This window comes from Sminthopsis crassicaudata, chromosome 2, assembly GCF_048593235.1.
Source record: "Sminthopsis crassicaudata isolate SCR6 chromosome 2, ASM4859323v1, whole genome shotgun sequence".
Lineage (NCBI taxonomy): Eukaryota > Metazoa > Chordata > Mammalia > Dasyuromorphia > Dasyuridae > Sminthopsis > Sminthopsis crassicaudata.
In genome coordinates, this window is record NC_133618.1 from 176,795,544 (window position 1) to 176,815,134 (window position 19,591).

A 19,591-nucleotide genomic window follows, 5' to 3' on the forward strand; every position below is an offset into this window, starting at 1 on the left:
TTGCTTGTGATCACTGTCAAAAGGGATGTCTCAATTAATATAAGTAATGGTGAGGCAAGGATGGGAGAAACCAATCTGCTATCTGGCTACTAAGCACATTTAAAGGCACAATCAATCATAGAAGTCTACTGAATGTTTATATGCTAGGCATTCTGGGAATAAAAAAAGTATAAAATTCAGTCCCTGTTCTCAGAAACTTAAGTTCTTGGGAGATAAACATATAAACAAAAAAGTTAACTAAAAATGAAAGGCAGTAATGAATGTCAAATGAATAATAAAACTGATGAGAGGAGGATTTAAAAGAGATATATTGAAATTAAGAAAGGTTCAATGGAAGAGAGGGGGACTTGAGTTGAAGAAAACAGCTGATGGATAGGATGTGGATGGGAGAGTTGACATCTTGGCAAGGGGAATAGCATGAAATAAGAATGTCGGGGGTGGTGAGAACAGTCTGGCTACAGCAATCATATAGGATGGAGTCATATTTCTCCAGAGAACTGGACAAGCCACATTTCAATTGTTTACAATGCCTGGAGCAGGTTATGAAGGGATATTAAAATCATAAACATCTAGGAGAGGGAAGCAAGGAATTGAGGATTCTGTTGTTGTTTAAAGCCATCTCCTCAGAGTTCTGTACCTTATCCATTATAGAGGTCATCTGAACCCAATAGAAAGAACATGAAATGAGTTAAAAGTATGATTTCCAATAATGTTGAAAGACTATGGCAACTATAAGGAAAGTGAGACCTACATTTCTAGCCTATCCACACTATTTTCCTCCAATTATTCTATCTTTAGGCAATTCAAATTACTCATTCTTCTCTGATTTCATCCTGTCCTATTCATCTTAATATACTTTTGAAAGGGTCCTTCCCCTTGATTGGAATGTTATTCCCTAAATAAAAAAAAAAATTATTACAGCCACCCCACCCCATCCCCAATGCAATTAGGATTGGGAGAATTGAGTCAGGAAAAACCTTGAAGCTCTATCTTTATATACCATTGTGACACAATGAAGGATAGAAAAGAAAAGCAATATTCAGACTGCCTGCCACTCTGACTCCACCCTTGTCCAAAACTACCCTGGGAATAGAATTATGTTATCTTGCCTTCTGCCTAAAAACTTAAGTTATGCCCTTGTTAAAGTTTCTTTCTGTCAAAGAATGGTCCTCCTCACTTGTCTGACAGGGCCTGAGCCACATCCCCAAAGCTGTTAATACCAAGTTAACTCCTTTCTCCCTGCTCTTTCTGGGATGTAAAGATAACAACAGCTGAAAAATGTTAAGTTAGTTGCCTTCTCAGCTTCTGTATCCTGCTGGCAAATGCTTGTTAGCTAAAACTTATATAGATAAGTTCCCTGCCTCAGTTCTTCAGGGCCAGAATGACTTGGGCATGAGTCTCATCTGATCAGCTAGCCCAAACTCTCCACATTAAAAGAAAAAAAAAACAATCTCTGCCTTCCCTCAGGTTCTCTAGTATTACTGGCATAATCTCCCTCATACTTCTGCTTGATGAAATATTTTTCTTCTATTGAGGTCCAGCTCAAATATTTCTTCCTGCATGGATCTCTTGCTGATTCAGCTTCTTCCTAATCGAAGTTATATGCTCCCTCCTAGGGATATAAATAAGGAAAGGCACTAGGCATATAAATAAGGAAAGACTGCCCTTTAAGGATTTACAATCATGGGAGAACATCAACACACTGAAGGAAGCTGAAAAAAGCTGAATTGTGGTCTGATTCAAGAGAGCAATTTCAGGTTCCAAATGACGTATTTGGGGTTTAGCACTGAATGATAAGATTGATGTAGATACCAAATGTTGGGGTTTGGTCATATGAAGAATTCACAATGGACTTTCTCTGACAAAAGGAGGGTTTGTTTAGAAGAGGTTACTGAAAAAATGAAGATATCATAGACATCATGAAATAGAACTGGGAGAGCATACAGTTAGCAAGAAAAGGGATTTTAACAATTAATAATGGAAAAGACAAGTTTCCTAGTGGAACTCACAATTAACCAGAAGTAAGAGAACACCCCATGAGTTTGGAGCTGCCCTTAATTGACAAAAAGACACTATAAAGCATGGTGGGGGTGAGGATGAGAGGCCAGACATTTCGTGGGATGGGGGAGGCATGAGGAGAAAGATACCATGAGGCAGAGTGCCATGGCACCCAAAAGGGATTCAGCAAAGATGGCATGAGCCATGGACAGATTTATAGGGAAACAATCTCAGGGGGTTAATATAACTTGGAGTTTTGGCTGAAGACTTCCACAGAGAATGGGACTATAAGGTTCCCATCAGAGTCCTCCCTCAGGGAGTAATTTCATTAATACTTCAGTCTTTTTGCCAACCCTACCTAGTGAATGAGGACCTCATCAATTCTAACTTTACAAGTTACTTTTATAAACTCATAGGGTCTCAGATTTATATGGGAAAGATCTTGGAGGCCAACCATTCCATTAGCATTTTATGAGTGGGTAATTGAGACCTAAAGAGGTTGTTAAGTAATTTGCCTAAGATTAGATGGGTAAGTAACAGAAGTAGAATTTGAAGCCAGGTTTTTGGACATCCAAAGCCCTTTATACCAAGGCGCTTCCTCCCCATAGTCCCTCTCAATCCTCCCCGCTTCAATTAGCTGAACCCATCAGCTTTTTGAGACCAGGAGCCTAGTATCTTTTCATATCTTGAGGAGCAAAGACAGAGCAAAATAAAGACTTTGTTGATTACTCTGAGGTGAATATGATTCTCTGATCCTAGTTAATTCAGGTAGTACAGCATGTACTCAGCTCATATCACGTCCTCAAACACTCACAACTACTAGTCCAAGGGGAAATAATTTTTCATTACTACATTAGAGCCACTTGCCTGTGCCAGGTGCTTTCTTGGAGTCAGAGCCTGGCAAGTAGAATCAGTACTTAAAGGTAATTTATTGGACACCTGCTTATTTTCTCACTTAATTTAATGCCAAATGGAAGCCTTTTCGGGAGGCCTATCATAAGTTTATCAGGTCAATGAAACAGCTGCTCTTGGGAGTAGGACCACAGTGTTCTGGCTAACAAGAATGCCCTTTATTTTTTGGAAGATATAGTCTGAGTTTACCCATCATCTCCCTTGATAGTTAATCTTTCCATTTTTCATATGTATGATAAATATGAAAAACATATTTTGGGCTAAAGGAAAGAAAAACAAAACTAACAACTAAAATTTCTGGTCTTGATAAATAAATCTAATAATGATGTCACAGACTAATTCCAAAACTATATAGTTTGTCCCCAACCCAACCTATTTTATCTGCTTACTAATTAACTACTTCAGGACATTAACTGTGACACTACTTATCAACTCTAGTCTTCCAGCTGGGAACATAGGTTCACTCTGATAATTGCTAGCTGTATGAACATGGAATAACTTGTTGTATCTGAACTTCAGTTTTATCATCTGTGAAATAAAAATGACATGTTATACAGCAGGGGAAACATGCCCCAACTTTAGAGACTAGGACTTGGAGTCCAGAAGACCTCGGTTCAAGGCTGGCCTTTAATATAGACCAGCTGTGTGGCTCTGACTAAAATAAGAAAGAACTGGATCTAAACCTCACTCTTTGACATTTATTAATTTTGTGATATTGAGAAAGTCACTCAATCTCTTGTGTCGGGGCGGAGCGAAGATGGCAGAGAAGCCACACTCAACTTTCTAAGCTCTCTCTTACCCTCACTACCAACTATTTAATTCAGCCTTAAAAATAGTGCTTGACTGGTAAAACCCACAAAGATTAGAAGTACAGTAACTTACCAGCCGAAGAGAATCTGGAATTTTGTCAGAAAAGGTCTCTCCTGAGGGGTGGGGAAAAAGACTGGCAGCAGACAGTGATAGAACTAGGCTAGCATATTGTGCCAATGGGGCTGGGGAGGCCTCTGAGGTTAGAAAAGCTACAGGGACAGATGACTCTGGCATAGGCTGATTGCTCTGCTCTATTTGCAAAACAGCAGATCAGCAGAGAAATCAAGCCACTTTAAAAAACACCAGAAACTATAGCCTGCCTATAGCTACCCCAAACCAGAACTGACTAAGCACAGGTCACAGCACAGCTCTGCAGCCCCATTCTGCCATACAGAGCTTTTCCTTGGGACAGTTAAGAACCTGCAAGGCAGGGGGACACAGCCCGGGGCAGCCTCTAATCTCACAGTGGGGGGGCTCATCCTGAGGCAGTGAAACTTCCACAGCAGTGAAACTTCCACAGCAGTGACTGTGCTTCCTGGAGCAGAGACACTTCTGGTCTGTGTGCGGGGGTTATTCAATGGTCTGCTGCTAATATCCACAGCCCCACAGCAGAGGGCTGGGATGGAGGGGGGAGATGTTGGTCTGGGGTTGTGACACTTTCATTGTTTAGCCTCTAGCCTCAGGGCAGTTGCTAGGCCACATAGCAGGAGTTCTTCACTGGACACTCCCACAGCCCAGCCCCTGCTAACCAGCTCTGAATCACTTCCAGTGGGGGGGGGGGAACTCTCTCCCAGAGCACCCTTGTATCTTTGCAGCCCATTCACCAGACAGCTGCCATCCATATACCTATACCTATTCTGCACAGGAAGCTGGTAACCTCCTTGCCCTGAAGGCAGACCCTATAGGTTTTGAAAAATAAGTAAAAAAATGAAGAGAACAATCAATAGCTTCTATACAGAAAGAGAGCAAGTTTGCAACCCCGAGAAGAGTAATAGCACATAGTCTCCAGATAATACCCTGAAGGGGAATATTACCTGACCCCCCATCACATAACTCTCTCCTAGAAGAGACTATTAAAAACCTCAAAAGAGAGTTAGAAGAAAATGGGGAAAAGGAAAGAGAAGCTATGTAAGAGAGTAACAATGTCCTGAAATGTGAATTGGAAAAGATAAAGAATTCACAGGAAGTGCAGGGAAACAGAATTTGTGAATTTGAAAAGGTTTAAAAAATCCCTGGAAAGTAGGATTTGTGAATTGGAAAAGATGAAGAATTCCCAAGAAAGGATTTGTGAATTGGAAAAAGAAAATAACTCACTAAAAAAAAAAAATACTGAAATGGAAAAAAATTCCATAGAGCAAAACAGCTCATTTAAAAACTCAATTGGACATATACAAAAAGAAGTAAAAAAAAAAAAAAAGTGAATGAAGAAAATAACTCATTAACAATTAGGACTGGAAAAATAGAAATGAATGGTTCATTGAGACACCAAGAATCAGTCAAGCAAAAACAAAAAAATGAAAAACTGGAGAAAAATGTCAAATATTTACTTGGAAAATTGACAGAACTGGAAAATAGATCTAGGAGAGATAATCTGCGGATTATTGGATTTCCTGAAAATTATGATGAAAAAAAGAGCTAGATTCTATTTTACAGGAAATCATCAAAGAGAGCTGCCCAGAGATAATAGAACCAGAAGGTAAAATAGACATTAAAAGAATTGATCAAACACCTTCTGAAAAAGACGTTAAAAAAAAAACAACAACAACAACAACAACTCCACGGAGTAATGTGGCCAAACTTCAGAACTATCAGACTAAGGAAAAAATATTACAATCAGCCAGGAAAAAACAATTCAAATACCGAGATGCCACAATAAGGGTCACTCAAGATCTGGCTGCATCCACATTAAAGGATCAAAGGGCCTGGAATCTGATATTCCTAAAGGCAAAAGAACTTGAACTGCAGCCAAGAATGAACTACCCAGCTAAGTTGAGCATTTTCTTCCATGGAAGAAGATGGACATTTCATGAAACAGATGAATTCTATTTGTTTCTAAGGAAAAAACCACCTAAACAAAAAATCTGATCTCCAACCACAGGACTCAAGAGAAGCAGAAAAAGGTAAAAGGAACTCTTGAGAACTGTATTTCTGTTGTGGATATACAGAAAGTCCACATGTATAATTTGGTTTTACTGATATAACATAAAAAGGGAAGTAGAAATGGAAAGGGGATAGTGTCAGAAAATGGGAAAAGGGGAGATAAAAAGAGGGAAACTACATCCCAGAAGAGGCAAAGAAAACTCATCATATCTGAGGGAATTTAGAGAGGGGGAGGAACATTGTGTGAATCATACTGTCATCAGAATTGACTCAAAGAGAAAATAATCGACATATTTGTTTTACAGAGAATTGTCTCTTACCTCATTAAAAAGGGGGAGATGAAAAGGGAAAAGTAAAAGAGTAATAAGGGAAAGGTACAAGAAAGGGGAAAGGATTTAAAAGGAGAAGGGAGAGATACTAAAAAGGGAGGGCTGCTTGATGCAAGTGGGGCCCATAAGTTCAATACTAGGGAAGGAGTTCAAGGGGGGGCAAGGGAAAAAAAAGCATAATTTGGGGATAATATGATGGCAGGAAATACAGAATTAGTAATTTTAACTGTAAATGTGATTGGGATGAACTCTCCCATTAAGTGGAGGCGGATAGCAGACTGGATCAAAAGTCAGAACCCTACAATATGTTGTTTACAGGAAACACATTTAAAGGAGGGAAATACATACAGAATAAAGGTAAAAGGCTGGATCAGAATCTATTATGCTTCAAGTAAAGTAAAAAAAGCAGGGGTAGCCATCCTTATCTCAGATCAAGCAAAAGCAAAAACTGATCTAATTAAAAGAGATAAGGAAGGAAATTATATCTTGCTAAAGGGTAGCATAGACAATGAAGCCATATCAATACTAAACATATATGCACCAAGTGGTATAGCATCTAACTTCCTAAAGGAGAAGGTAAGAGAGTTGCAAGAAGAAATAGAGAGCAAAACTATAATAGTGGGAGATCTCAACCTTGCACTCTCAGAATTAGATAAATCAAACCACAAAACAAATAAGAAAGAAATTAAAGAGGTAAATAGAATATTAGAAAAATTAGGTATGATAGATCTTTGGAGAAAATTGAATGGTGATAGAAAGGAGTATATTTTCTTCTCAGCAGTTCATGGAACCTATATAAAAACTGACCATATATTAGGACAAAAAGATCTCAAAATTAAATGCGGGAAGGCAGAAATAGTAAATGCTTTCTTTTCAGATTATGATGCAATAAAAACTACATTCAACAAAAAGTTAGGGGGTTAATAGACCAAAAAGTAATTGAAAACTAAATAATCTCATCTTAAATGTCACAACCCCAGACCAACATCTCCCCCCTCCATCCCAGCCCTCTGCTGTGGGGCTGTGGATATTAGCAGCAGACCATTGAATAACCCCCGCACACAGACCAGAAGTGTCTCTGCTCCAGGAAGCACAGTCACTGCTGTGGAAGTTTCACTGCTGTGGAAGTTTCACTGCCTCAGGATGAGCCCCCCCACTGTGAGATTAGAGGCTGCCCCGGGCTGTGTCCCCCTGCCTTGCAGGTTCTTAACTGTCCCAAGGAAAAGCTCTGTATGGCAGAATGGGGCTGCAGAGCTGTGCTGTGACCTGTGCTTAGTCAGTTCTGGTTTGGGGTAGCTATAGGCAGGCTATAGTTTCTGGTGTTTTTTAAAGTGGCTTGATTTCTCTGCTGATCTGCTGTTTTGCAAATAGAGCAGAGCAATCAGCCTATGCCAGAGTCATCTGTCCCTGTAGCTTTTCTAACTTCAGAGGCCTCCCCAGCCCCATTGGCACAATATGCTAGCCTAGTTCTATCACTGTCTGCTGCCAGTCTTTTTCCCCACCCCTCAGGAGAGACCTTTTCTGACAAAATTCCAGATTCTCTTCGGCTGGTAAGTTACTGTACTTCTAATCTTTGTGGGTTTTACCAGTCAAGCACTATTTTTAAGGCTGAATTAAATAGTTGGTAGTGAGGGTAAGAGAGAGCTTAGAAAGTTGAGTGTGGCTTCTCTGCCATCTTCGCTCCGCCCCGACACAAGAGATTGAGTGACTTTCTCAATATCACAAAATTAATAAATGTCAAAGAGTGAGGTTTAGATCCAGTTCTTTCTTATTTTAGTCAGAGCCACACAGCTGGTCTATATTAAAGGCCAGCCTTGAACCGAGGTCTTCTGGTATAGTAATTTATTATCAAGATAATACACTACAACCAGGTGGAATTTATATGAGGAATGCAGATCTGGTTCAATATGAGGAAGACGATCAGTATAAATAACCATATCAATAAAAATAACCCCAAAAGAAATAATATATCTACCTCAATAGCTGCAGGAAAAAAAGCTTTTGACAAAATACAGTATCTATTTCTATCAAAAAATAATAGAGAGCACAGGAATTAAAGGGGTTTTCCTTAAAATGATAATCAGTATCTAAAACCACCAACAAATGTAATGGGGATGAGCTAGAAGCCTTCCCATTAAGATCAGGGGAGAAACAAGGATGCCCATTATTACCTCTATTTTTCAATATAGTGCTAGAAATGTACTAGAAAGCAATAAGAGAAGAAAAAGAAAATAAAGGAATTAGAATAGGTAATGCGGAAACAAAAATATTATGATGGTATACTTAGAGGATCCTAGGTAATCAGCAAAAAATAACTAATGAGACAATTTTAGCTAAGTTGCAGGATATGAAATAAACCCACATAAGTCATCAATATTTCTTTATCTGACCAACAAAGCCCAGCAGCAAGAGACAGAAAGAGAAATTCCATTTAAAATAGCTGTAGACAATATACAATATTTGGGAGTCTACCTGCCAAGATAAATTCAGGAATATGTAAACACAATAACAAAATACTTTTCATACAAATAAAGTCAGATCTAAATAACTGAAAAAACATCAATTGCTCATGGGTGGATCAAACTAATACATGGCAATTTAACTTAAATTAGTCTATTTATTCAGTGCTATATCAATCAACTACCAAAAGTTATTTTATAGAACTAGAAAAAAAAATTTTTTGGAAGAACAAAAGGTCAAGAATACCAAGAAAAATAATGAAAAAAAAATTCAAAAGAAGGTGGCCTAGCTGTAAACAGCTAAAACTGTATCATTAAGTGGCAATCTTCAAAATTATTTAGTACTGGTAAAGAAATGGAATGGTGGGTCTGTGGAAGAGGTTAGGTATACAAGACACAATAGTTAAGGACTATATTAATTTACTGTTTGATAAATATAAAGACTCCAGTTTTTTGGGATAAGAATTCATTATTGACAAAAGCTGAAAAATAGTGAGGAAGTACTAAGTATTGACCAATATCTCACACCTTATACCAAGGTAAAATCAAAATGGGTATATGATTTAGATAGAAAGGATAGTGTTATAAACAAATTAGGAGAACAAGGAATCATCTACTTCTCAAATCTATAAAGAAGGGAAGGATTTATAACCAAATAGGAGATAGAGGACATTATGAAATCCAAGATGGATAATTTTAATTACCTTAAATTAAAAAGGGTTTGTACAAATTAAGCTAATATAACTAAGATTAGAAGGGAAATAAAAAGCTAAGAAATATAACCAGTATTTCTGATAAGTGCTTAATTTCTCAACATATAGAGAATTGAGTCAAATTTATAAGAATATGAGTCATTCTCCAATTGATAAAAGATCAAAGGATGTGAACAGACAATTTTCAGATGAAGAAATTAAAGTTATCTATAGGCAAATGAAGAAATATTCCAAATCACTACTGATTAGAGAAATGCAAATCAAAACCATTAAAACCACTAGATCTGTATCCCAAAAAGATGTTTAAAAAAAAAAAAAAAAAAGGAAGATGGACCCAAATGTACAAAAATGCTTATAGCAGCTCTCTTTGTGGTGGCAAAGAACTGGAAATTAAGGGGATGCCCTTTAACTGGGAAATGGCTGAATAAATTGAGGTATTTGAATGTAATGGAATATTATTATTTTATAAGAAATGATGAGCAGTCAGATTTCAGAAAAAAAAACTTGGAAAGATTTTCATGAACTGATGCTGAGTGAAGTGAGCAGAACCAAGAGAACACTACACAATAATTGTAAAGTTATGTGATGATCAATTTTGATATCCTCAGATCTTCTCAACAATACAATGATCTAAGACAATTCCAAAAGCCCTAATGGAAAATGTTATCCACATCCAGAGAAAGAATTATGGAATCTGAATGCAGATTGAAGCATACTATTTTCATTTTTTTTTTTTTGCTTTCCCTTTTTGTTCCAATTCTTCTTTTGTAATTAGTAATGTATAAATATTCTTGTATGATTATACATGTATAACCTAAGCAAGATTGCTTGTTATCTCGGGGAATGGAGAGGAAAGGAAGGGAGGGAAAAAGAGGAAATTAAAATTTTGTAAAATAAATGTTGAAAATCAAAACAAAAAAAGTGAAAAGATTATAGCCATTCAAATAACTTTATTTGCTTCTAAATTGCTTTCCAAAAGTGGATGTGTTCATAGCTCCACCAACAATGCATTAGAGTGTACTTGTCTTCTTACAACTTTTCTAATGTGTATTATTCCCATCTTTTGTCATCTTTGTTAATTTTCAGGAGATGAGGTGAAACTTTAAGGTTATCTTGATTTTCATTTCTATTATTAGTAGGGATTTGGACCATTCTTTCATGTGTTGTTAATAGTTTGGAACTTCTTAATTTTCAAGCCCATCTGTAAGTTAAAGGGCCCTTAAGCCATCCTTTTTATATCAGATTTGGGGAAAATCCATAGATGGTACTAATACTTAGAATCTTATTAGAATCATTGGATCATAACTGAAAGAGATCTTAGAGAGCATCTATTCCCAATCCTTTCATATTCTAGATAATAAAATTGAGACTCAGAAAAGTTAAGTGATTTGTTATTCACAGGGAATAACAAAATCATTTGAACATCAAATCCTCTAACTCAAAAATCATGCTTTTCACCAGACTCTCTCTTTCCCTCTCCCAAATATTCCATCTGACAGAGATTTAAAGATATAAGTAGTCTTAGATTGTAGTCCAATATATGTTATAGAATAAAGTGTTCAATCAGTTAACAGACCTCCTTTATTAAGTACCTCCTATGTGCCAGGCACTATGCTAATCTCTGGAAATATAAAGTAATGTAAAAGGCAATCCCTTCACTCAAAGAGCTCACAATCTAATGGGGGATATTATGTACAAACAGTTATATACAGGATAAATTATTAGAAGGAAGGTACTAGCATGAAGGAGATTGGGAAAGGATTTTTAGGAAAGGTGGGATTTTAGCTGTGAAGTCCTTCATCCTTGAAGAGGACCACGACCTCAGAAAGGTGATATGCAAGTGAATTGGATTTAGGTGAGGGAGGGCTATGCAAAGTCTCCTGCCTCACTTTCCTCTCCAGAACCATATGGGTCCAGATCACAATGATTGGAAAGGACCCTGGTTAATGATTAGAATAGGACAAAAGTAGAAAGTAGCATGAACTATCAGTCACAATCATGATATCAAGAAACTTTAGCTTTTTTCTGGGAATATAATTTATGAGCTATTTGTTGGGAATGTGAATGGGTGACAAACAAAAAGTACAGATTTTTTAGGGGACCACAGAGCAATTGAAATATTAACTGTTTTTCACCAAATCATTCCTGAATGCCTCCTCCCTAAGTATCATGAAGGTGATACCCAGTTCTGGTACACCTTCATAAGGCTTTGTGTGCTCCTGCTGCTACACAAGAACCAAACAGTAAAGTTGGGAGAAGTGCATAAGCAGATGGTTTAGCACCGTATAGATTTTTTCTGATGTGAGAGCAGCTCACAAAATACTCTCCTAAAGGGTGTGCTATGGGTCAGTGGAAGAAATAAACATAGAAATGAAATCATGAAGCCTTTATGAGGCACTGTCACTATTTTCAATACAAGTAGCAAGGTTTGCCTGAGACCTCTGAAATGTCAGATAAAGATGAAATTTAAGAAGCATTGAAGCTTTAGAGAAATGAGGGACAAAAGCACAATGTGCTTGGATTCCTAGGAAAAGGAAGAGGAATCTGCCTTTGATGTTGGGAGAGGATATCAGTGCAAATGAGATAGGGCAGGACCTGTGATTTTAAGGGGGAAATTCAGTTACCAAAAGCAAGGTGGCCCTTTCTCAGCTTATGTTCTACAGAGCTTCCTGGAGTGGTGAAAAGTTATGAATTACCCACAGACATAAAGCCAGTATTTGTCAGTAAGCAGAATTTGAACCCAGGTTTTTCTAACTCCAAGATCAATTCCTGTTCTACTACAAAAGCTACTGTACTTTCATACAACATGTAGAGCTTAACAAAGAATTTTCCTTCATGCCTTCTTTATTCCTGTTCCATAATTATGGGAAATGAGGTTCAGAAAGAAGTGATTCATACAAGGTCCTAAATTCAGCAAGTATCAAACCCAGGACCCTAAATCACGCAAAACTCTAAATGCCTCTGAATAGCTTGAATAGCCTGAGATTGAATATAGTAAGACACAGCTCTGAGAGCTATCGGGAACAGTGGAGATATGAAATCTATAACTTCATTCAAATCATTAATAAAACATAGAATAGAAAAATAGGACCCACGGAAGATCCCTAGAATTTTCCACAAAAATTTTTCCATACTTTCAAGCTGACAATCATTTATCTACCAATTACTTTACTTTGGGTCTAGTCATTTATTCATTTCCAAATATACCTAAAAGTGGCACAACAGATAGACTGTTCATCCTGGAATCAAGATCTGAGGTTAAATACAATTTCAAATTCTTCTTTCTATAAGTCACTTAACTTCTCTGCCTCAGCTTCTTCAACTATAAAATGAGGATAATAGTATCACCTATGTCCCAAAGTTATTTTTCTGTATATTCATGTATATTAACTTTTTAAAATACACATTTCTTTATGAATCATGTTAGGAGAGAAAAATCAGAATAAAAGGGAAAAAAACTACAAGAGGAAAAAAACAAACAAAAAAAGTGAATATTGCATATGTGTTGATTTACATTCAATCTGCATAATTCTTTTTCTGGATGCAGATGGTGTTTTCTATCCAAAGTTTATTGGGATTGCCCTGGATCACTGAAGCACTGAGAAGAATCAAATCTTTCATAGTTCATCATTGCACAATCTTGTTGCTACTGTATACAATGTATTTCTGGTTCTGCTTGTTTCATTCAACATTAGTTCCTATAAATCTTTTTAGGCCTTTCTAAAATCAGCTTGTTCATCATTTTTTAAAGAATAATAATATTACATTACCTTCATATACCACAACTTATCCAGCCATTCCCGAATTGATGGGCATCTACTCATTTCCCATTTCTTTGTTACCACAAAAACCTGCTACAAATATTTTTTGCATATGTGAATCTGTCCTCCCCACACTTTATGATTTCCTTGGGATGTGACCCAGTAATAATATTGCTAGGTCAAAGAGTATGCATAGTTTTATAGCTCTTTGTATGCCCCAAGTTTGTTGTAAGGATGGAATGAGATACTTGTAAAGCACTTATCACAGTGCATATACTATGTGCTTAATAAATGCTCATTATATGAAGCATTGGCTTGAATCTTTAAAGAGAATTTTTATCTTAAACTTGTACTTGAATCCAATGTTGTAACTTAACTGTTTGCTTGGCTGCATCTTTTTTACCCAACTTAAACTCCTTGAGGACCAGGAAGTGTTTTATACTTTTTTGTGTCTCCCAGAGTATCTTTCTCCTAACAAATGATAAGTAAACAAAATAAGTAAATAAATGCTTTCTTTCCTCTGTCTTCTGATATCATGTTTGAACAAACTGATTTTAGCTGAAACTTAAAGAAAGGTGGGAAAGCTAAAAAATTAATAACGAAGAGGGAAGGGACCTCAGGGTTCAGAAGATGGATTTCTTGTGCTAAGAACTGCAAAGAGGCCAGGGTCATTCCTCCTTTAAAGAACTTTAGGGATCATGTAGTTCAATATTTTACTTTACAGAAGAGGAAAAAAATAAAGAGTTCAGAGTATCGCATCTAGTTGGTGGCAGTGTCAGACCTAGAAAGCAAGCTAGTGAACTCCAAATCTGTCACTCATTATGACATCCTTTGCTTTCCTAATTTAACCTCAGTAAGTTCTAAGATCCTGCTAATTTTCAGCCTTTTATTGCTTTCCCTACAAACTCCTGACCCCTACAATATACTCACTGGTCATAGAAATCATTCCAGCATTGTAGTGTTGTTCTAAACTCAAGATCTGCAAGGCAGGAAAACAAATTTTGTCAGAACAGGTATTTATCACATGACTTGTTCTCAGGCCTCTGCTGCTCAGAATGACCACTTTGGCCACATTGTAGATGACAAATGAGAATTAATCTGCCTTTGACTTTATTTTGAGCTCCAAAGTAAGCATCCTGGTCTTTAAGACCAATGGAAACTCTGCCCTCAGGTGTCTTACTTCTAATTTTACTGCTGATGTGATTCACGGTTGTCTGGTACAATTGTGTGTCAAATTGGGACAAAAGCCTTGAGCTCTTGAGAGCTCATGGGAACTTTTTTCCTTGCTCTTGTTTTCTATGGGGGAGATTTTGTGCACTGAATGAATAACACTGTGCAGGAGCTAACACTGTAATTATCAAAGGATGAGAATCTGTGAGTGGCAAAAAGCTCACTTTAATGTTCTGAATCACCATGAGAATGTCAGACAGGATCTAGATTCTGCTGTTCTCTGTTTCCTGAAAGGATATATAAAGTGAAATATCAGGTCTTTTTCTCATCATTTTTTCTATCTATTAACCTTAGTGTTATTTATCATATAATCTCCACATTCTATTTTTATTAGGTACTTTTCATTTTATTTTATTTTATGTAGGCAATACATGTACATTCATTTTTATATATTTCCATATGCTTCAGGTTGGGAGAGAAAAATCAGAACAAAAGGGAAAAACCATGAGGAAAAAAAAGATGAAAGTAGTGTGCATTGATTCACATTCAGTCTCCATAAGTTTCTGGCTGCAATTGACATTTTCCATCCAAAGTTTATTGAGATTGCTTCAGATCACTGAACTGATGAGAAGAACCAAGTTTATCATAGTTGATCAATACACAATCTTCTTGTTCCTGTGTACAATGTTTTCCTGGTTCTGTTAGCATCAATTCATGTAAATCTTTCCAGGCTTTTGTAAAAATCAGTCTATCCACATTTTTTATAGAAGAATGATATTCTATTATTTTCTTATATCTAACTTATTCAGCCATTCCATAATTCATGGACATATATTCATTATCCAATTTTTTGCCACTATAAAAAAAAAAAGAGTTGCTATAAACATTTTTGTACAACTCGGTCCTTTTATCTCTTTTATTATTTCTTTGAGATACAGACCCAGTAATGGCACTGTTGGAATGATTGGATCATTTTACAACTCCATCGACAATGCATTTGTGTTCCAGTTTTTTTACATCCCCTCCAACATTTACCATGATCTTTTCCTATCAGCTTAGCCAATCTGATAGATAGAAATTGGTATCTCAGAGTTGTTTTAATTTGTATTTCTCAAATCAATAGTGATTTAGAGCATTTTTCATATGACTAGAAATGGCTTTAATCTTTTCATTTAAAAATTGTCTATTCATATCCTTTGACCATTTATCAATTGGGGAATGAATAAGTTCTTAAAAATTTGAGTCAGTTCCCTATATATTTTAGAAATGAGATCTTTATCAGAAACACTGACTACTGTAATGTTCTCTTCTCTAAATTGTAATCTTCTCTGGGAGCAGATCTCTTGGGGAGCTTCTGGAGGCAGCCTTAGTTTCAGTTCAGTTCAATAATCCCAAATGCATCCAGGAGTTAAAAGTCCAGATCCTTTATTTTCTCCTTCAAAGTCCTGAATCTTTTCCTGGGCCCGGTTAGCTTTAGTAGAGGCCTATCTCTTTCCTTAGTTCCAAGAGCTCCCTCTAAATCTCTGCAGCCAGCTTCAGCCTCGCGTCCTCCTAATGTCTCCAGCCAGCACAAAGGTAAAAGTTGGAATGAATCTTGACTCTGAATCTCCTGAAGTCCTCCCAAAATCCAGAGAGCTTCTTGCTTATATGCTGCCCACTGAGTAGACACCAATCATTTCACCACTAGGAAACCATTATTTGTTGTAGGATTAAATCAATGCTAAATTAGATTTAACTATTGTCTCCTCAAGTCCATTCAGTTCCTTGTTTCAAGTTCTGGCCCATAACATCTCCTTGTAGGGTCAGATCAACCATGCTAAATTAGATGATTATTGTCTCTATCCATTCCAGTGACTTAGCACCTTGTAAAAATCCTAACAGACTACAAAAAAATTTCCCACTGTTTTGCTTCCCTTCTAAACTTGTGCAAAAGCTTATTAATTTATCATAATCAAAATGATCCATTTTACATTTTATAATGTTCTTTAATTCTTCTTTGGCCACAAATTCCTCCCTTCTCTCAAGATCTGATAAGTAGACTATCTTTTCATCTCCTAATTTGCTTATAGTGTCACCTTTTGCATTTAAATCATGTGCACATTACGACCATATTTTGGTATGGGGGATGAGAAGTAGGTCTAGGCTGAATTTTTGACATACTATTTTCCAGTGTTCCCAGCAATTTTTTCCAAATAGTGAGTTTTTATCCCAGAAGCTGAAATAGTTGAGTTTATCAAATACTAAATTATTGTAGTTAGTTATTACTGTGTCTTGTGTACCTAACCTATTCCATTGAGCACTATCAGATGGTTCTGATGACTGCTCCTTTAAAATAGTTTTATGTTACCATCCTTTGCGTTTTCCATTAATTTCCTTGATACTCTTGACCTTTTCTTTTTCCAGATGAATTTTGTTACTTTTTTCTTGTTGGCAATTTGATTGGTATGTCATTTAAGTAGGCTAATTTAGGTAGAATTGTCATTTTTATTATATTAGCTCAGCCTACTCATAAGAAGAGATATACACAAACACTTCAACAAGGAGCAGGAGTTAAATTTTTAGGGAAAAAAAAGCACAGCTAGTAATCACTAATCTTAGACAAAGCTGATTGAATCAAGAGAGAAATCTACATTTATTTCAACCATACTAATATTGTTTTAGATGTATGTTTACATACATGTAATACTTATATATGTGTGTGTGTATATATATATATATGTATGAGTATATGTAGATATATGCATGCTGTTCTATGTATGTATATATGGATATGTGTATTTGTATATGGGGTGGACCTGTGTATGGGTTTGAATGTATTTGTATATATGTATGCATGTGGGGGTATATATGTGTATGTGTGTGTATGTGTATATATGTATATATACATATGCATATATATGAATATATGTATATGTATGGGGGTATATGTGTATGTGTGTATATATGTATAATAGGTTTATTAAATATATCTATATTTAACTATAGCCAGCTTAAGTGAGGTGGGGGGAGATACAAAATGAAAAGTAGAATAAATTTAAAAAGCACACAGCAGAGCATAAAGGAACTTCTTTCAAGAAAGCAAAGAAAAGATGGATACTCATAATTTTTCTACTATTATATATCCTTTCTTGAACTAGAAATTTATTGTTATATATTTTAATTCTTACCTGATATTCCGCTGGGCAAATAAATTGTTCTGTTTTGTTTTCCTTTTCTATTTTTCTTTTTCTATTCTTTTAAAAAAATAAACAGACAATTAAAAAAAAAAAACTTTTCCTGCATCTATTGAGATTATTGTGTGATTTCTGTTAGTTTTGTTATTGATATGGTCAATTATGCCAATAATTTTCCTTATATTGAACCAGTCCTGCATTACTGGTATAAATTCTACTTGGTTATAATTTATTATCCTGCTGCTAAGTTATTGTAGTCTTTTTGCTAAAATGCTATTTAAAATTTTTGCATCAATATTCATTAGGGAGATTGTTCTATAATTTTCTTTCTGTTTTGGCTCTTTATGATTTAGGTGTAGCACCATATTTGTGTCATAAAAGGAATTTGGCAAAACTCCATCTTTGTTTATTTTCCCAAATAGTTTATATAATATTGGAATTAATTGTTCTTTAAATGTTTGGTAGAATTCACTTGTAAACCTCTTCAGCCCTGGAGATTCATTTTCTCTCTCTTTCTTTCTCATTAGGGTTAAATTATTTACAGGGTCACACAGCTAGACAGCCAGAAAGTGTTAAGCATCTGAAACTGGATCTGAACTCAGATCCTCTTGATTTTTTTTTCCCTGAGATTATAGTTCTGGAGTTTTGCAATAATGTTTCTTGGATCTTGGAGTTTTCCTTGTAGAATCTCTTTCTGGACATGCTCAATGGATTCTTTTATTGATTATTTTTTCCTCTGGTTCTAGTGTATCAGGGAAGTTTTCCTGGATGTTCTCTTAAAGAATGTTACCTAGGCTGGGGTTTTTTTTTTTGGTTTTTGGGTTTTTTTGGTTACATTTAGGTGGTCATGTAGTTCTCTCCTGCATCTATTTTGTAGGCCAGCTGTTTTTCCCATGAGGTATTTTACCTTTCTTACACTTTTTCATTTTGTATAGGTTTTTTTTTTTTGACTGATTCTTGATGTTTCATAGAGTCATTAGCTTCCATTTGCCCAGTTCTAGCTTTTAATGTATAATTTTCTTAAATTAGCTTTTTAAAAAATCTCCTTTCCCATTTGATTAATTCTACTTTTAAAGATGTTTTCTTCCTGGAATTTTTTTTTCATTTGGCCAATTTTTAAAAAAAAAATTGTTTTCCTTTTCCAAGTTATTGACTCTCTTGCAAACCTCTTGCTTCTTTACTTAATTTTTCTTCCACCTCCTCTCTTATTTGATTTTTAAAATCCTTTATGAGCTCTTTCAAGAAGGCTCTTTGGGATTAAGAACAATTCATATCACCCTTTGAGCTTTCTCATGTGGGTATTTTGTCTCTTCTGAGTTGTTGTTTTGGTCTTCCTTAGTTTTCTGTGGTTAAAGGTTTTTTTTCTGATTCTTGATTATTTTCTTTCTTTCTTCCTATTTTGTAACTTCTAAATTTGTGCTCTGTTCTTGGGGCATAGTGGGTCCTGTCCCAAGCTTCTTTTGCAGCTTTGAGCCTTGGTTTTGAGCAAAGGGCCCATTTTTTTTTGGTGTTTTGCTCACAGCACTGGGGTAGCCCAACCTAGTTCTACCTGTTGTTACTTGATTTTCTTAGCTGCAAATCTGTTTTCTGTGTTGGGACTCAAGGTTGCCTACTTGTCTGCTTTGCTACTGTTTTATTAAGCCAATATGGAGGGTCTTGATTGCTGATCTGCTGTTATTAAGACCCTCCATTGGCTGGAAACTGTCTGAGCTGGGATGGATCCTCCTTTCACTTCTGTGAGACTGACTGAAGTACTTTCAACCTATCATGAGCTGGAAAATTGTTTTATTCTATTTCTTCATAGGCTCTGTTGTTCCAGATTCTGTTCAGAGGCTTGGTTTCATATGATTTTTGAGGAAAACTGGGAGGGTTTGAGGAACTTCCTGGTTTCACTCTGCCATCTTGGCTCCTCTCCTAACCAATCTCCAGATTCTTTAGAATACACTTGATTTCTTCCTTCAGCTCCCCACTTTCAAGAAGGAATTCCCATTTTTTCCCCATTGAATTTATATTTCTCATTGGTCTCATTGAGTGAATTGACACTATGGTGGACTTTTTTTCTTCAAGGAAAAAAGCTAACTAATAAATCTAGCAGAGAAAGACCCCCAGGGTTTCTGGCCAAAGCAGAAATGATTGCTATTTACATTTAATCTGAGTCAATCAGTC

At 36.1% G+C, this 19,591-nt stretch overlaps 1 protein-coding gene across 1 annotated transcript in view; it reads right to left on the reverse strand.

Annotated features, from left to right (window-relative positions):
* CHGB (chromogranin B) overlaps positions 1 to 3,908 on the reverse strand; it is a 53,870-nt gene extending 49,962 nt beyond the window's left edge. The window contains exon 1 of the mRNA XM_074287908.1: positions 3,793 to 3,908. The gene's annotated coding sequence lies outside the window, so the exon portion shown is untranslated. The remainder of the gene's footprint in view (positions 1 to 3,792) is intronic.
* Positions 3,909 to 19,591: the final 15,683 nt, after the last annotated feature.